Below are 17,180 nucleotides of genomic sequence, written 5' to 3' on the forward strand. Positions count from 1 at the left end.
TTTATGTCAGATATATTTGAAACTATGTTTGCATCACAAGTAACATTTGAATTTGAAACATCATTCGAAAATTTGAAAAGGGCTCTCTTTGTTGGAGGTGACCAATTTTCCTCAGGCGAGTTTGTATGGATGCTTTTCTCAACATTTTCTTGGCTTTTTTCACTTGGAGTGTTTCTATCGTCTAAATTTGTCAAATCTGTCACGGAGATGATGTCAAATATATAATTTGACGAATTAAGCTCAGTTTGGAATACTTTCAAATAGAATGCTCGTGAAGTATCCTGCATCTTTTGAAGAATAACTTCAAATTTTGTGTGTGAATCCTGTATGTCAATGATGTATACTCTATTAATAGTATTGTCTAGGAACATAAATATATTTATGGACTATCAGGATGTTTAAGTCAGGTAAAAATTCTTACAGAATTTGTTTTCTCCATCAATGATTTTGCATTTGTAAACAATAATTTTTTAGCTACTTCGCTAATTGCACTTGCATTAATTGAGCATGTGATATCTTACAATTGCACATACGCTCTAGCCCTAAAGTAGAATAAATATAGATAAAACAAACATTGAAGAGAATTAGAAAAGTATGTATACAAGTAAATTTATCAAGTCTAATAAAGGAAAATATAAAGATCAATTACTTCTTCATATTATCGAGGAATAGCTTTGGAGTTTGGATTCTTGCAAAAAATATAGAGATATGTTTCTCCAAAATCAACATTGGATCGTCTGTAGTAGTTGTTACAAGCCATATACCAAGATTTGTTATCAATTGTCTGCGGTTGCTATGCCGTTTACTCAATAAAACATCCGTTTCTTACGACAAAAATGAAGAAAAAATTAAGACATATTATACATAACAAATAGAAATTAATTACATTTATATAACATGTAATATTATCGTCAATAGACGTCTTTGAAGATTTTGAATTGGAGTGAATTTATTTCGCACGGGATGAGAAAGTTTTGTGGAATTTCTCTCTGTGTATGGTTTCTTCAATACCAAATCATCGATTTTAATTGAATTTATTTTCATCCTAAATTATTTCAAATAATATGAACACATTTAGAAGAATTAATATGTGCGAAATAACAAAAAATTAAATACTAAAGTTAAAATAAAAGAAACGTACCATTCTGTCATTTCTTTCACTCTTGTGAAATGTGTATTTATAAAGAATGTGCTACGAACTTTTGTAGATAATTTCAAGCTTATATAAGAATTTTTATAATATATATTAGTGGTGACTATGTATAAAATATTACATGTGACTATGTGTGCGGTAATATATGTGCTTGGTACGTAATATATGTACTTGGTAATACATAACAAAGAACGACGTAACTCTGAGATGTGTTACAAAGATAACTGATTTTTTCTCAACATTCTCTACTGTTACTACACATTCTCTATCTACAAAAGAGTCTTAAAATGTAAGCACCATTGTTGTAAAATTTTTGTCCAGAAGTATGACATCTTGTACCCATGTTTGATTGTCATGTTTCGATTGAATCATTCATTTAGGTATGACATCTATTGCAACAGCGAGTATATCTGAAAATTTAAAATTAGAAATGATATTACTTTTATATGCACCATTAAATAAGTCAAATATATTATCAAACAACAAATGTGTAACTCTTACTCAAATCAGCATTTGTATCCAGATATTGTTCAACTTTCTGAAAAGGTGTTAGGCGATATTTTGAAAAACCAAATTCCAGATTATCTTCTTTTAGTTCAAGAAGACGAGTTTCTCCAGATATAATCCAGTGATAAGATCCTATAGAATATTTATAGTTAGTCGTATTGTTCTTTACATAGGCTTTTGAAATAACATAAGTTTTTTCCAGGATAAGCTGATCTTTAAAAGCACTGATATTGGAATCATATAAGCTAGCTTGGATAATATTGCCCTGAAAAATGAGGAGGAATTTCATAAATGTTGGTTTTATGAGTATATGTATATGTATGACTAATTACGCCCAAAGATTAACGTGGTGATTGTTGTACAGTTTTGGAGTGTCGTATCCACAGGGAGATGAAAAATTATTTAAAGGATCAAAAGCTTAGTGTTTGTAGAAAACTCGCAAGCGTACGGAATCGTTGTACAAGTAATAAGATTTGTGAGTTAGTAGTATCGTTTCCACGAGGAGTAAGGTCTAATACCTAGTTAAGTAGCTTTTATTAAATTCGAAGTAATATAAAATCAAAAAAGTTATGATTTGTATGTTTTCTATGCTGATCTTAAACTAAGAAAACAAATAAAATATTTATTTAATATGTGAATATTTGTATTGGAATCGTGAATCCCCATATTGCCATTTAATTCAACTCTTAATTCATAATTTAGTAAATTCATGTATTCAAGACAATCGATAATCAACTGTTATTCAATATTCTTTCCCAAAATATATTAAATATATGTTTAACACGACCCGATCCTATTCCTAATCCGAATTCATATGAAAAATATGCATTGATTCACATGATTTATCACGCATGATTGCGCATGCCATAAGTATTATTCCTAATACCTATTATCGATACGTTGATTTTACAGAGTTCTAGACTTATTGTGAGTATTTCTACACTACAACAAACAATTTACTATCTAATTGGTGATCAAGCAATTAAATAGTTCAATAGGAATGCAAAACCAATCAAGAAAAAGTTATGAAATACTAAATTAATTGTCTTGAATGAAAATAAACAAACGGTAGGGTTCATCATTCATCCAATACAATGAAAAACTAGTCTAGCATATTAATATATAAATTACAAGAAGAATAATAGAAAAATATCACCCGGATTATGGAAGAATACAAAAGATGTTGATCTTCACGTCCAAAGTTGAATTCTTCAAAATTTGATGTAATTGAACTTCAATTCCTTGCTACGACTTGATCTTCTCTCTCAAAATATAGCAATTGACCCCTTGTTCTTGATGGATTTGATGAAACTATTGTGTATAAAGAGGTAAGAGAGAGACCATTTCATTGCCTTCGCGCGAACGTAATTTTGTCTCTGCACAGCTTTCAGTATTTTGATCATAATTTTCTCTTTTAGTGTCCGATCTAGGTGATTCAAAGTACATTGGAAAGTTAGTTAAAAGAGCTACAATTCTTCTAAAAATACAAATTTTCCAATTCAAACGTTCTCCATCCAAAAAATGGGTCTCAAGTTGATCAAAAATCTTGAAGATATCTTATATGATTTTAAGTCGATTTATGGTAATATTCTAACTATATCCCTTTCCTTTTTGACTTCAATTTGTATTCAATAGACTCCTATTAATCTTTAAAGTATCTTTTGTGGTCCAAATCAACCATTAAATATTTACACTTTGGTCCCCATACTTTGGACTTGATTCATTTAACCATTTTCTGTTTTTTTTTTCCAGTTCTTCTTTGAAACATAAACTTTTCCTAATAAAAACAATAAACAACAAATCAGGTACTAATTCATTCAAAGAATAACAAAATATCATCATTTAGGATCCCAATTAAGTGTAGAAACTACACTTATCACTTAGGGTTTTTGTCGCGATTTGTGTGACAATAATTTGTTGATTGAAATAAATTGAAATAAAAGTTTAATATCAATATATAAAATAGTGAAGTGCCGAAATTCCCTCGATTAGATTGGTTCAATCAATGTCAATTTTTGCATGAAAATACTCAATTAAAGGTTTCATTCCAACACTTTAATTGGAAAATTTAACCTTCAAACCTATGCAATTTCACAATAATTCTCCAAACTTGGATTTCTTTCCTAATAAAATTCCACAATAATCCATTGAAATTAGATCGAAGAGCGATTATATACAGCAAGCATATAATGGTAAAGAATCACACCAATAGAAGATTTAATATTGAAATTCAATAAGTACTTCAATTATTCGATGGAAAAAACGTGATTGAATCCATGAAAATTTAATACAAATTAAACCAACCTCAAAACATGTTTATAAGAATAAGAAATCTAAATCTATAATTGTTTAACAATGAAAGAATACATTTAAACAAGAAAAGAGATGAAAATTCCCAAATCTAACCGAGTTCTTTCGTGGTTTCACCAATAAGTTTAGTTCTCATGGATTTCTTGAGCCAAAAACCAAAGAAAAGTGATAGGAGATGAAGAATAGCCGTGTTCTCGCCAGTCTAGGGCTTAAAATCGTGTGCTAAGTCGTTCCAAAAGAGGTTGAACCGAATAAGGAAACTAAATTTTCGGTTAGAATATTCTGTGCGACTACTTTAAGTATTTAGACCATAACTTTCTCTCCCGATGTCCAATTAAGGCAATTCAAAATGCGTTGAAAAGCTAACACAAAGGGATACAATTTTACTATAAATAGATTTTTCCAAATTCTAATGTTTACTAGGTCAAACGTGGACTTCAATCTTCGGATGAAAATTTGAAAAATCTTTATGCGGTCGGAATTTGATTTGTGAAAATATTATGATCATATTTTACTTCTTTTCACTTCTAATTATACCTAATTAGGGATGTAAACGAGCCGAGCTGACTCGCGAGCCAAAATTTTCGGCACGGGCTCCGCTCGAGTAAATCGTAGCGGGCTTTTTTTGGGCCCGAGCCGAGCCGAGCCAAAGCTCAGCCAAAAAAATAAAAAGCACGGGCTTTTTACGAGCCCAGCCGGCTCGGCTTGGGCCAGCTCGATTTTTTAATCTTTTTAATTTTTTTTTTGCAACTTTTAATGACATTTTTTTCACATGCCAATTGTTGTGGTGCAATTTATTTAGTGTAAAAAGTAAAGAAATTGTTTAATGACATTTTTTTGAAAGAATTTAAAAATTGCATCATTTATTATTTATACAAATTACAAATTAAATAAAAGTACAACTTTCAAAATTATGTAATTTATACGAATAAGCAAATAAATAAAAGTTACAAATTACAACCCTCCTCCTTTTTCCAGGCTTGGGATCGGCTACAATCAACGTAGGCAGAGTTAAAATTATACACGAATAAAATATTTTTTGTACAATTTTCTTGAATAAAATAAATTTAAAAAATACATTTCTTAAAGAAAAATAATTAATTTAAAAACTTACAACATCCTATGTTTGGATATGCTGCAACTCTTCGGTCATTATACTATCAACATGTTCTTGAACACATAATTCTACACATTCCCAATCTTTCAAGCATATCAAAACCTCCAATATATCTTCTTTTAGTCTTGATCGTTCATCTGATAAAATTTGACCACCTAAACTGAATGCAGCCTCCGATGCTACCGTAGACACCGGAGGTGTTAGTAGATCACGTGCAATTTTTGATATAATTGGATATTGCCTTTCGTTACATCTCCACCAATTTAAAAGACTAAATTCTTGTAATTCGTTCGGTTGCAACACACTACAAACATCCACGCACATATACCTAGCTAACTCAGAAGGAATTTCTAGATTTATACCACCAATATTGATTGCTCTAGATGTTGATGAGCTAGAACTAGAACTAAATGAAGGAACACTTGTATTGCTATCTAAATGATTCCATAAATTTTCGGAATTTATTGACATATTTCTTGAAAAAGAACTTTGCGAAGTAGAACTACGCTGACCTTCCTTTTCAGCATAATAATTATACATTTCACATAAAAAGTATTCTATATTCACGTGTGATAATTCTATATTCAAAAAATCTGATATCCCCTTTACAGTAGTTTTGTGCCAGTTAAATTAAGTCGAGGGTCCATTACTGAAACTAAAAGAAATAAAGAAGGCAACTCTTCCCAATATTTACAAAATTTTAACTCCATAGAGCGGACTACATCAGCAAAAAGTGGCAAATTCTTATATTTATGAAATGCTTGTGAAATGTAGAAAAAATGTTGTAAAACAAGAGAAGATGTAGGGTAATAAATACCGCTACATTCTTTTGTAGTATCGAAAAAAGGTTGTAAGAATTTTTCACGTAAAATGCAATAGTCCATTCCCAATCTTCCAAATTATGTTCGGGTCTGAGTGTATGCCTACGATTATAATATAGTGAAATCACTTTATCGTAATTTTCACATGAATGTAACATAAGATATGTAGAGTTCCACCTATGTGTTATATCAGTGGCAAATGATTTCTCCTGTAATCCATACTCTGCACACAAACTATTAAATGCTTGTTTTCTTGCTGGTGACACAGTAATAAAATTTATTGCTTGTCTAATTTTATCTAAAAGTGAACTTATATGTTCTAATCCATCTTTTACAATCAAATTAATAATATGACATACACAACGTTGATGAAAAAATAAATTTCCAAATACGGGGTTAAGATCAGCAATAAATCTTTTAATAACAACTTTGTTCACTACAGCATTATCAAAAGTAAAACTTCGAACCATATCTTGTATACTATATTCCTGTATGATATCTTTTAAAACCATGTATATGTTAGTGGCATTATGGGGAAATTCTACACATCTGAATGCAATAATTCTTTTATGTAGAAGCCACAGGTGATCAATATAATGAGCCGTAGCAGCAATATAACATTTTCTATTACAACCAGTCCATAAATCAAAAGTAAACGATATAACACTATTAAAACTTTTTAGACCTTCAATAGTAATTTGTTTTCTTCTGTTATATAATTTTATGCTATCCGAACGAAGAGCATTTCTAGAATAAGAAGAATACCTAGGTTGGAGATATTTCTGCACGAGTCGGGTAAAGTGTATTGAGTCTATCATCGTAAGCGGCATCTCTGCTGCAGCCACGTATGCAGCCATTCCTTCACGAAATCTTTCCTGTGAATATACAAAGGTGGAAATAGTAGAATTAGAACCACCAAACACTAGTTCGGTCTGTTTCGAGTCGAGATCGGCTGGGTTCGCTTTGCAACTCCTTAATACGTGTCTATTCAAATGCGTTGTGCTCGAGCCAGGCTTCCAACTAAGTTCTTTGCCACAGTAATTGCAACATGCTTTCCAAATATCTACTCCATTTTGAACACCAATTTTTTTTTGTGTCATATGTTGCCAACAGTCCGATGATTCTTTTTTTCACCTTTTTGTCTCGAGTACTTGAACTTCTTCCTTTTCAATATCCTCCAAATTAATTGGAACATTTTCACATGCATCGTAGTTAGATGGAGTACTCGAGCTACCGTCAAACTGATTAACTTCATCATTTGTGAAATCCATAATAACTAGTATAATAAAAAATACAGAATATTAGACTGTAAAGTGAAAGAAATTGAATATATTAATTGTTATATGAGAAGTGAGAAAGAAGAAATTGAAACTTGGATGATTGAATCTGAATTTATAATATAGAAATAATGCGAATTAAAATCGATAGCAAAGTGATTTAAAACTTCAAAAATCATCCCGTATTTATAGATAAAAAAAACCTGCGTTATTTTTCAAATTTGAATTTCAAAATCTATATGATTAAAAGTAACAGTGTAATGCTACATAAAAAATGCAGCCATAGTTGCCTTAAGGCAGCTATAGCTGCCTAGTGTGCAGCAGGTCAAATTTAAAATTTTTTTTTGTCCTTTAATTTGCTTGGGTCGAGCATTATTGTCACGGGCCATTTTGACACGAGTCGGCCCGTGTGGCTCGGCGAGCCACGCAGGCTTGCTCGGGCTCGGGTCGACCTCTTATTTTGAGGCTCGGTCACTACGAGCTACGAGCCGGGAGAGCTCGGGCTTTTCCCGAGCCGAGCCACGAGCCACCGAGCCTTTTTGACACCCCTATACCCAATGGACTTCTAGCTTTCTCAAATCATCATTCCATCACCCGTCTCATCTCTAGATTAATTGCAACTTGGTCCCTGAACTTTCACTTTCTTTCATTTTGATTATTTCTCGTTCTTTTCTTCTAAATTTCACATTTTCTACCAAAATGCAACCTGAATCAAAGTATACGTATAATGAGTAGATTTTGGTATCAAATAATCACACGAATGCAATAATTAAGATCGAAAAATATTGTATTTTACATTCTTATCACACTTCCCAACTTGTTTATTGCTGGTCCATTAGCAATTTCATGTAGAACAAAACAAATGAGTGATTGATCCATATTACGAGTGAAGTTATTGAGTTCCAATTCAACTGCAGTTCATTATCTTTTCAAACTCAACACCATAAGAAATTAACATTGTTATGATCATCAAGATATCAAAAACTCTTGCTAAATATATGAGTGTGTGTCAAGCCATAACCATTTTACCACCAACCCTAACACATGTAGCATCAAGTATGCCTCGAGCCAAACGTTCGGCCCCATAACTCACAGGTATCAAAATGTTTTGTGCAATTTTCTTTCTATGGAGTTGAGAAATGGAGACACTCATAATTTGGAGGCTTAGATGTTTCTGAATGAGCAACAAGCGAACATTGATCTTATGATAGACATACCGTTAAATGAAAATTCATCACTTTCTTACCACAATCATACTTGGGATCAAAACAGTCAACGTAAAGGGTTGCAACATGGTTTAAGTTAGGTTGTATGAAAAGGAGTATATAAAGATTCAAAGACTTCCAAGCATGTAGCTAGGCATTTCATCAAGCATCTCAATAGATTACATCTCTCGATCAATACACTCTTCAATATTTCAACTCCAAAATCAATCTTTTTTGTTTTTTTTTTGTTTTTTTTAATAGGGGTGTCTTGTTTGAGCACATAGTTTCATTTGAGCACATATTAACTCTTTTTATTTTCTTGCTTCTATTCTTCACAAATAAGCATTCAATACTTACTACACACTTGGAAGTAAAAAAAAGGCTGGGCAAATATATAGATAGATTATACTCCAATGTGGAGAAGTAGGAATGTCATGGTGCATGAAGAAAGATGCTATATATGTCTATGGCTCAACAAAGTTACTAGGGGTTGTAAACATAAGAAAAACTGAGTTGAAAGGTACAAATTTTGATCCTATATTGACTTTCATCATTTCCCAAGTAACTACCATCTTAACACAAACCATATGTTTTCAAAACAGTTTCCAATTCACAAAACCATTGAATGATTATTGCTATTTTAGTGTATGGTGGCTCTCGATCCTTACTTATTCTCACATAATAAAACTTAGACAAAAGACTCCTCTAGTTACATGTGTTAAACCACTATCTTACCACAAGACTTGTGTACACAAAATGATTCAACAAGTTTCTCAACATCTAGACTCACATGAACAATATCAACTCCTAGTGGCATATTTTGTCATTCAAGAACATGAATATGTAGTACATAGAACTTAAGGAAAAATTTAGACCAAAATTTCATGTAAATCATGCAATTTACAACAAAATTTAAGTTAAACTCTCTCTCCAACTAAACATTGCATTGTCCTCAATGCAAAAACATGTCTGCCAAATAAATGTAAGGAAAGATGTCACCTGAGTGCAGAGATGAATCACATGAGCTAAAGTATAGGAAGCATGAAAGTTTCCAATGGAAAGGGTGATGCAGAAAATGAAAATAAACTAAAAAAAAAAATGCAAAAAACACTAAAAAAATTTGAAACTATTATGCAGAAACACAAAGTGCAAAATGTACCTGAGGTGTGTCATGGATGGTAAACCGGGTCTACAAGAGAAATCACTTCCAATGCATGCACATGTTGCCTATGGAGTATTTTGAGTCTCTGTTCATTCATTTTGAATATCCTACCATCATTAGGGTCCTCAATTTCAACCTCCTCATTCTCAAAAGCTCGTGTTACGACAAGGGACCAGTCCACCTAGACCGTAGTTTTTTCGAGTGCTTGTCAAGTCCAGAATCATACAAGTACACTTTCTGGTTTGGTTCAAAAGTTTTTCTCACAATGTTTTTATCATGAAATGCTTTCATTTTTGACTTGTAGATTCTATAACTTTCATAGGCATCATTTCTTAACTCCTTTAACTCATTCAATTGAAATTTTCTATATTTACCTCCCTCTTCTAGATGAAAGTTGAAGTGTTTAATGGCCCAAAAGGCGCTCAAGTTTGACGGGTAAATGGCAAGGCTTTCCAAAGATTAGTCTATAAGGTGACATGCCTAGGGAAGTCTTAAAGGCTGTACGATAAGCCCAAAGTGCATTATGCAGTCTCAACAACCAATCCTTACGATTAGGGTTCACTGTCTTTTCCAAAATTTGTTTAATTTCCCCATTAGCCAATTCTACTTGTCCACTAGTTTGTGGGTGATAAGAAGTAAAAATTTTATGAATCATCTACTTTTTCATTAGTGCCTCAAATGAACAGTTGCAAAAGTGTGTGCCTTTATCACTAATGATAAAACATGGTGTACCAAATCGAGATAAAATATTTTCTTTAAGGAATTTAACAATCGTTTTATTGTCATTGGCTCTACAAGCAATCGCCTCTACCCACTTACACATGTAGTCTACATCCACAATGAAGTATAAATAGCCAAAAGAGGGTGGAAAAGGTTCCATAAAGTCAATGCCCCAACAATCAAACACTTCAACTGCCAAAATGGGATTTAAAGGCATCATAATATGGCAGGAAATAGCACCTAGTTTTTGACACCTCTCACAAGATCTACAACAGGCATCAGTGTCTTTAAACAAGGTGAGCAAATAAAAACCGCACTGCAAAATTTTTGCAGCAGTCTTTTTCATAGAAAAGTGGCCCCCACAAGCTTGGATATGGCAAAAGTCTAGTACACTGGGTATCTTCTCATCAGAAATACATCGTCTCAATATTTGGTCGAGAAATGCTTAAATAAATAGGGGTCATCCTAATAAAAGTTATGTACCTCAACCAAGAATTTTCTCTTATCATGTGCACTCCACTCCTTTGGGATTTCACCTGTAACCAAGTAATTCACAATATTAGCAAACCATGGTAGAGGAGAGATAGCAAATAAATTTTCATTAGGAAATTCATCTCTAATTGGCAAGGTATTTGAGTTGTTTTCAAAGGTTAGCCTTGACAGATGGTCTGCTACAACATTTTCCACTCCCTTCTTATCTTTGATAATGATGTCAAATTCTTGAAAAAGTAAGATCCAACGTATTAGTCTAGCCTTAGCATCTTTCATTGCAAGAAGGTGCTTAAGAGCTGCATGATATGTGAAAATAGTATTGGGAGAGACAATCGATTAGGATCGAAACATATCTAGCGCAAAGACTACCGCTAGTAATTCTTTTTCAGTAGTGGAATAATTCATTTGAGCACTATTTAGTGTTCTACTAATGTAGTAAATCACAAAAGGCTTATATTCTTTTTGTTGCCTTAGGATAGCACTTACCACAAAGTCACTAGCATCACACATAATTTCAAATGGTAATGTCCAATCAGGTGGTTGCATTATGGGTACGGTGGTGAGTTTACCAATCAACAATTCGAATGCATTTTGACATTCAGGTGTCCATTTAAAAGTCACGTCTTTGTTTAACAAGTTACATAGGGGTCTAGATATGGATGAAATTTTTTGTATAAACCTCCTATAAAAACCTGCATGACCAAGAAATGATCTAATGTCCTTTACTGTCTTAGGTGTAGGCAATTTAGAGATCAATTCAATTTTTGACTTATCTACTTCTATCCCTCTTGAAGAAATAACATGCCCTAAGACAATACCGGAAGACACCATGAAATCATATTTTTTTCAATTCAAAACTAAGCCTTTTTCTTCACATCTAGCCAAGACTCTTTTTAAATTTAACAAACATGCATCAAAGGAGATCCCAAAAATAGTCAAGTCATCCATAAAAACTTCCATGCAATCCTCTATCATATCACTAAAACATACTCATCATGTATCTTTGAAACGTGGCAGGGACATTGCAAAGTCCAAATGGTATTCTACGAAATGCATAGGTACCAAAATGACATGTGAATGTGATTTTTTCCTAGTCTTCTAAAGCAATCTCAATTTGATAGTATCCTGAATAGCCATCTAGAAAATAGTAAAAGGGATTACCAGCCACACGTTTAAGTATTTGGTCCAAAAAGGAAATGGAAAATGGTCCTTGTGAGTGGCAGCATTTAATTTCGATAATCAATGCACATACGCCAACCAGTTACCATTTTTGTAGGGACCAATTTACCTATTTCATTTTTTACCACAGTGACACCTGACTTCTTGGGGACTACTTGTGTAGGGCTAACCCATTTACTGTCTGCAATTGGGTAAATGATTCCTGCGTCTAACAATTTAAGCACGTCATTCTTCACCACTTCCTTCATTGTAGGGTTTAGCCTACGTTGTGGTTCTCGCCTAGGATTAGTCCATTCTTCTAGATGAATTATATGGGAACAAATTAAAGGACAAATACCTTTGATGTTGGCTATGGTCCACCCTAATGTAGATTTATGTTCATTTAGAATGTTTAAAAGTTGTTTACATTGTAATGCATCCAATTCTGATGAAATAATGACGGGAAAGGTATCACCTGGTCCAAGGAACACAAATTTTAGTCCTGGGGGTAGTTGTTTCAATTCTGGCTTAGGGCTATCAATGCTTGATGGTTTTTGTCCTCCAATCCTTTCGAGCAATTCTTCAAACTTAGGTTGCCATGGCGAAGTCTCATAGTCCCGTAATTTAGCAAAAACAGCACAAATGTTAGCATATTCATCAATATCAGAACCAATTGAGATTTCAGAGTTTAGGAGGAAAGAGTTCAAGGGATCATAATCAATTTTTGCAGATGTTTCCTCCTACATTAATGCATCAATCATGTAGGTTTGATGAGATTCATCTTCTTTTCTAGGTTGCTTGGTGACTTGAAAAACATTAACTTCTAGAGTCATATTCCCAAAAGACAGCTTCATCAGACCATTCCTGCAATTGATTAGAGCATTAGCTGTAGCAAGGAAATGTCTACCAAGTATAATTGGGATTTTAGAGTCAACATTCACATCTAGTACCAAGAAATCAACGGGATAGTAAAATTTATCAACCTGAACTAGCACATCCTCAACTACTCTCCTAGGTCTTATGGTGGACCTATCAGCTAACTAAAGGACCACTGAGGTAGGTTTCATTTCTCCCACACCTAACAACAAGTATATAGCATAAGGCATGAGGTTAACACTAGCTCCTAAATCAAGAAGGGCTTGTGCAAACTCATTGTTCCCAATGACAAAAGAGATGGTAGGACAACCAGGGTCCTTATACTTTGGTGGGACCCTCTGCTCTATCACAGTATTCGCCTGCTCGATCAAGAAAGCGATTTTCTTGACATGATATTTTCTCTTCACAGTGCATAAGTCTTTAAAGACTTTAGCATATATAGGAACTTGAGAAATCATGTGCAAGAGAGGTAATTTAATTTTTACTTATTTAAGATGCTCTAGGATTTCATTGTGTTGAGTGGTTGATTTCGAGGTAGATTTGAGGGCTAGAGGAAAAGGTACCCTAACTGGAGCTTCTACAACTTCTTCACTAGGACTACTCTCGTTAGGCTCACTTGATTCTTTTTCATTCTCCCTAGATTGAAGGGTTGATTCAATGACTTTCCCAGATCTAGTGGTTATGGCATTTTCTTCATTAAAGTTGGTCTCTCCCGATCCCAAAGTTTGTGCCATGTGTTGTCCTTTGGATTTGGTTGAGCTTGAGCTGGAAATTTTCCACCTTCTCCTACTGCTAAGGCATTGGTTAGTTTGGAGACATGATTCTTTATCTCTTTATTTTCCTCAACTAACTGGCTAATCATAGTCTCAAATTTTTTATTTGTTTTACCTTGTGCATCAATAAATGAATGTATAGTATCTTCTAAGGAATTTCTAGAGGATGTGGATTGATGTGGGGATGCATTGTAAGCTCTATTGAGTTGGACAGGTTGTTGGTTTTCAGACTTCCAGCTAAAGTTGGGGTGATTTCGCCACCCTAGGTTGTAAGTCTCGTGGTAAGAGGTATAGAGCTTTTGATAGATGCCTAGGGCATTACAGTGTTCCTCATAAAGTTCCCTCATTTCAGCATAAGTGGCACACTCCTGTGCTAGGTGATAACTCTTTCCACACACAAAATAAGGCTCTAAAGACTCAACACGGGAAACAGATCGAGTGGTTTTTGAATCCTTAATACGCAGGTTTTCAAGTTCTCTAGTAAGTGCTTCTACCTTTGCTCTAAGGTTATCTTCCTCCTTAAGATGATAAATACCTGTGCTATTTGGGTTTCCAGTGGGTCGTAACCTATTAGTACTCTCGGTGGCACTAGGTCTAGTCCAGGTATGGGCTTTCTCAGCTAAGTCATCTAAGTAGTCTATAGTCTCATCCGGATCTTTTTGCAAAAATTCACCATTACACATCATTTCAACAAATTGATGCTTCCTAGGTAATAATCCCTCATAAATAACTCACAATGCGCCAACTTTCATAACTGTGGTGGGGACAGAGAGCTTGCAATTCTTTGTACTTTTTCCACGCTTGATATAAAGTTTCATTCTCCTTTTGAGTGAAAGACGAGATTTGCTTTTTCAATGCAGTCGTTTTGTGGTGGGAAAAGTACTTGCCAAAGAATGCTCGAGTCATTTCAGCAAAAGTCCCAATCGAACGTGATTGCAATGAATACAACCAGCTCTTTGCTCTTTCTTTGAGAGAAAACGGAAAAAATTTAAGTTTGACTGCATCCATTGTACCACGTTGATTGTGGAAAGTTGCAACCACCTCTTCAAATTTCCTAATATGTATGTATGTGTTTTCATTTTCAAGACCGTGAAGGGTGGGAAGAAGTTTAATCATTTCTGGTTTAAGGTCCATACGTGGCATATTATGTGGAAATATAATGCATGATCGTGTAGATGTGCATGTGGGGTGAAGATAATTAGGCAAAGTCCTAGTTGGTGCCCCTTCGTGTTCACTATCAGTCATTGTGTTATGTGATGTGATGTGTGTGCCAATAGATTCAGTATCAAAGAGAGGGTTAGGAAGAGATTCAAACAATGGTTGCAGCCTTGGAATGAATCGTCCCCACTCGTCTCGATCTCTGTTCATAAAGTACCAAAAAATATGGAATTTTGTGAGAAATAACAAAATAAAAACTAATAAAATTAAATTAACTAAAAAAATGTAAAAGAGGAACAAAGTCATCCTTTTGCTCAAAAATCCTTCGATTATTTGTACCGTCTCCCCACAAACGGCGCCAAAATTTGATTACGCCCAAAAATTAACGCGATAATTGTAGTACAATTTTGGGGTGTCGTATTCACAGGGAGATGGAAAATTATTTAAAGGATCAATAGTTTAGGGTTTTTGTCGCGATTTGTGTGAAAATAATTTGTCGATTGGAATAAATTGAAGTAAAAGTTTAATATCAACATATGAAATAGTGAAGCGCCGGAATTCCCTCGATTAGATTGGTTCAATCAATGTCAATTTTTGCATGAAAATACTCAATTAAAGATTTTCATCCCAACACTTTAATTGAAAATTTTAACCTTCAAACATATTCAATTCCACAATAATTCCCCAAACTTAGATTTCTTTCATAATAAAATTCCACAATAATCCATTGAAATCATATCCAAGAGTGATTATATACATCAAGAATATAATGGTAAAAAATCACACCAATAGGGGATTTAAAATTGAAATTCAATAAGTACTTCAATTATTTGATAGAAAAAACATCATTGAATCTATGAAAATTTACAAATTAAACCAATCTCAAAACATGTTCATAAGAATAAGAAATTTAAATCTAAAATTGTTTAACAATGAAAGAACACATTTAAGCAAGAAAAGACATGAAAATTCTCAAATCTAACCGAGTTCCTTCGTGGCTTCACCAATAAGTTTAGTTCTCTATGGATTTCTTGAGCCAAAAACCAAAGAAAAGTGAGAGGAGATGAAGAATAGCCATGTTCTCGCCAGTCTAGGGCTTAAAATCGTGTGCTAAGTCGTTTCGAAAAGAGGTTGAACTGAATAAGGAAACTAAATTTTTGGCTAGAATATTCTGTGCGACTATTTTCAGTATTTTGGCCATAACTTTCTCTCCCGATGTCCAATTAAGGAAATTCAAAATGCGTTGGAAAGCTAACACAAAGGAATACAATTTTTCTATAAATAGCTTTTTCCAAATTCTGATGTTTACTGGGTCAAACGTGGACTTCAATCTTCGGATGAAAATTTGAAAAATCTCTATGCAGTCGGAATTTGATTTGTGAAAATATTATGGTCATATTTAACTTTTTTTCATTTCTAATTGCACCCAATGGACTTTTAGCTTTCTCAAATCATCATTCCATCGCCCGTCTCATCTCTAGATTATTTCCAACTTGGTCCCTGAACTTTTACTTTCTTTCATTTTTGATTCTTTCTCATTCTTTTCTTCTAAATTTCACATTTTCTACCAAAATGCAACCTGAATCAAAGTATAAGTATAATGAGTACATTTTGATATCAAATAATCACACGAATGTAATAATTAAGATGGGAAAATATTGTATTTTACATTCTTATCAATGACATAAAAAGAGTTACCCACTTATCCATACATTAATCCATATATTAGTAATAATATATTAGTAGTATGTGCATGTGTGAAGAAGACTACCTCAATATCCTTCAACACCAGATGTTGATACCTTCCATTGTCTTGTTTTTAAGGTTTTGGTGATTGTTTCTCTACTACAATAAGTATGGCTTTCCACTTCTGAGTGTTCGAGATAATTTCTGGTATTAGTTGGTATTCTTCCATTTTCAGACTCAAACAAAGATTTTGAAGTAAAAGACTTATGGTGTGTGTGTGTGTGTGTGTGTGTGTGTGTGTGTATATATATATATATATATATATATATATATTTCAAATGCAGCTCCAATTATCAAAACCAAAAATGACATGGTTCAATTTATAGCGATAAAGTTTGAAAAGAAAGCAAGTAAGATCAAATCAACCTTACAGCTATGGGTATTGCCAAGTAAACTTCTATTAACTATGCAAGCAAATAAATTTTTTAAACTTTTTGAGTACAGATACAGATAGTTGAGTATGGTGGAATCAACCAATAACCAGGGTATGATTGGTGCAATCAAACAATAATAGAATGGATATGGCAAGCAATCAGAATGACATGGTGAATTCAAGCAACAGTTAGAATGGGTACGGTGAAGTCAAGCAATAATCGGAATGGGTATGGTGAAATCAAGCAGTATTTCAGAAGCAATATTCAAAATAGGTGTGGTGAAACTAGGCAATAATCAAAATTAAATGAGATGTTAAATAACTTCACGCAA

Source organism: Olea europaea, unplaced genomic scaffold, assembly GCF_002742605.1.
Source record: "Olea europaea var. sylvestris unplaced genomic scaffold, O_europaea_v1 scaffold532, whole genome shotgun sequence".
Taxonomy (NCBI): domain Eukaryota; kingdom Viridiplantae; phylum Streptophyta; class Magnoliopsida; order Lamiales; family Oleaceae; genus Olea; species Olea europaea.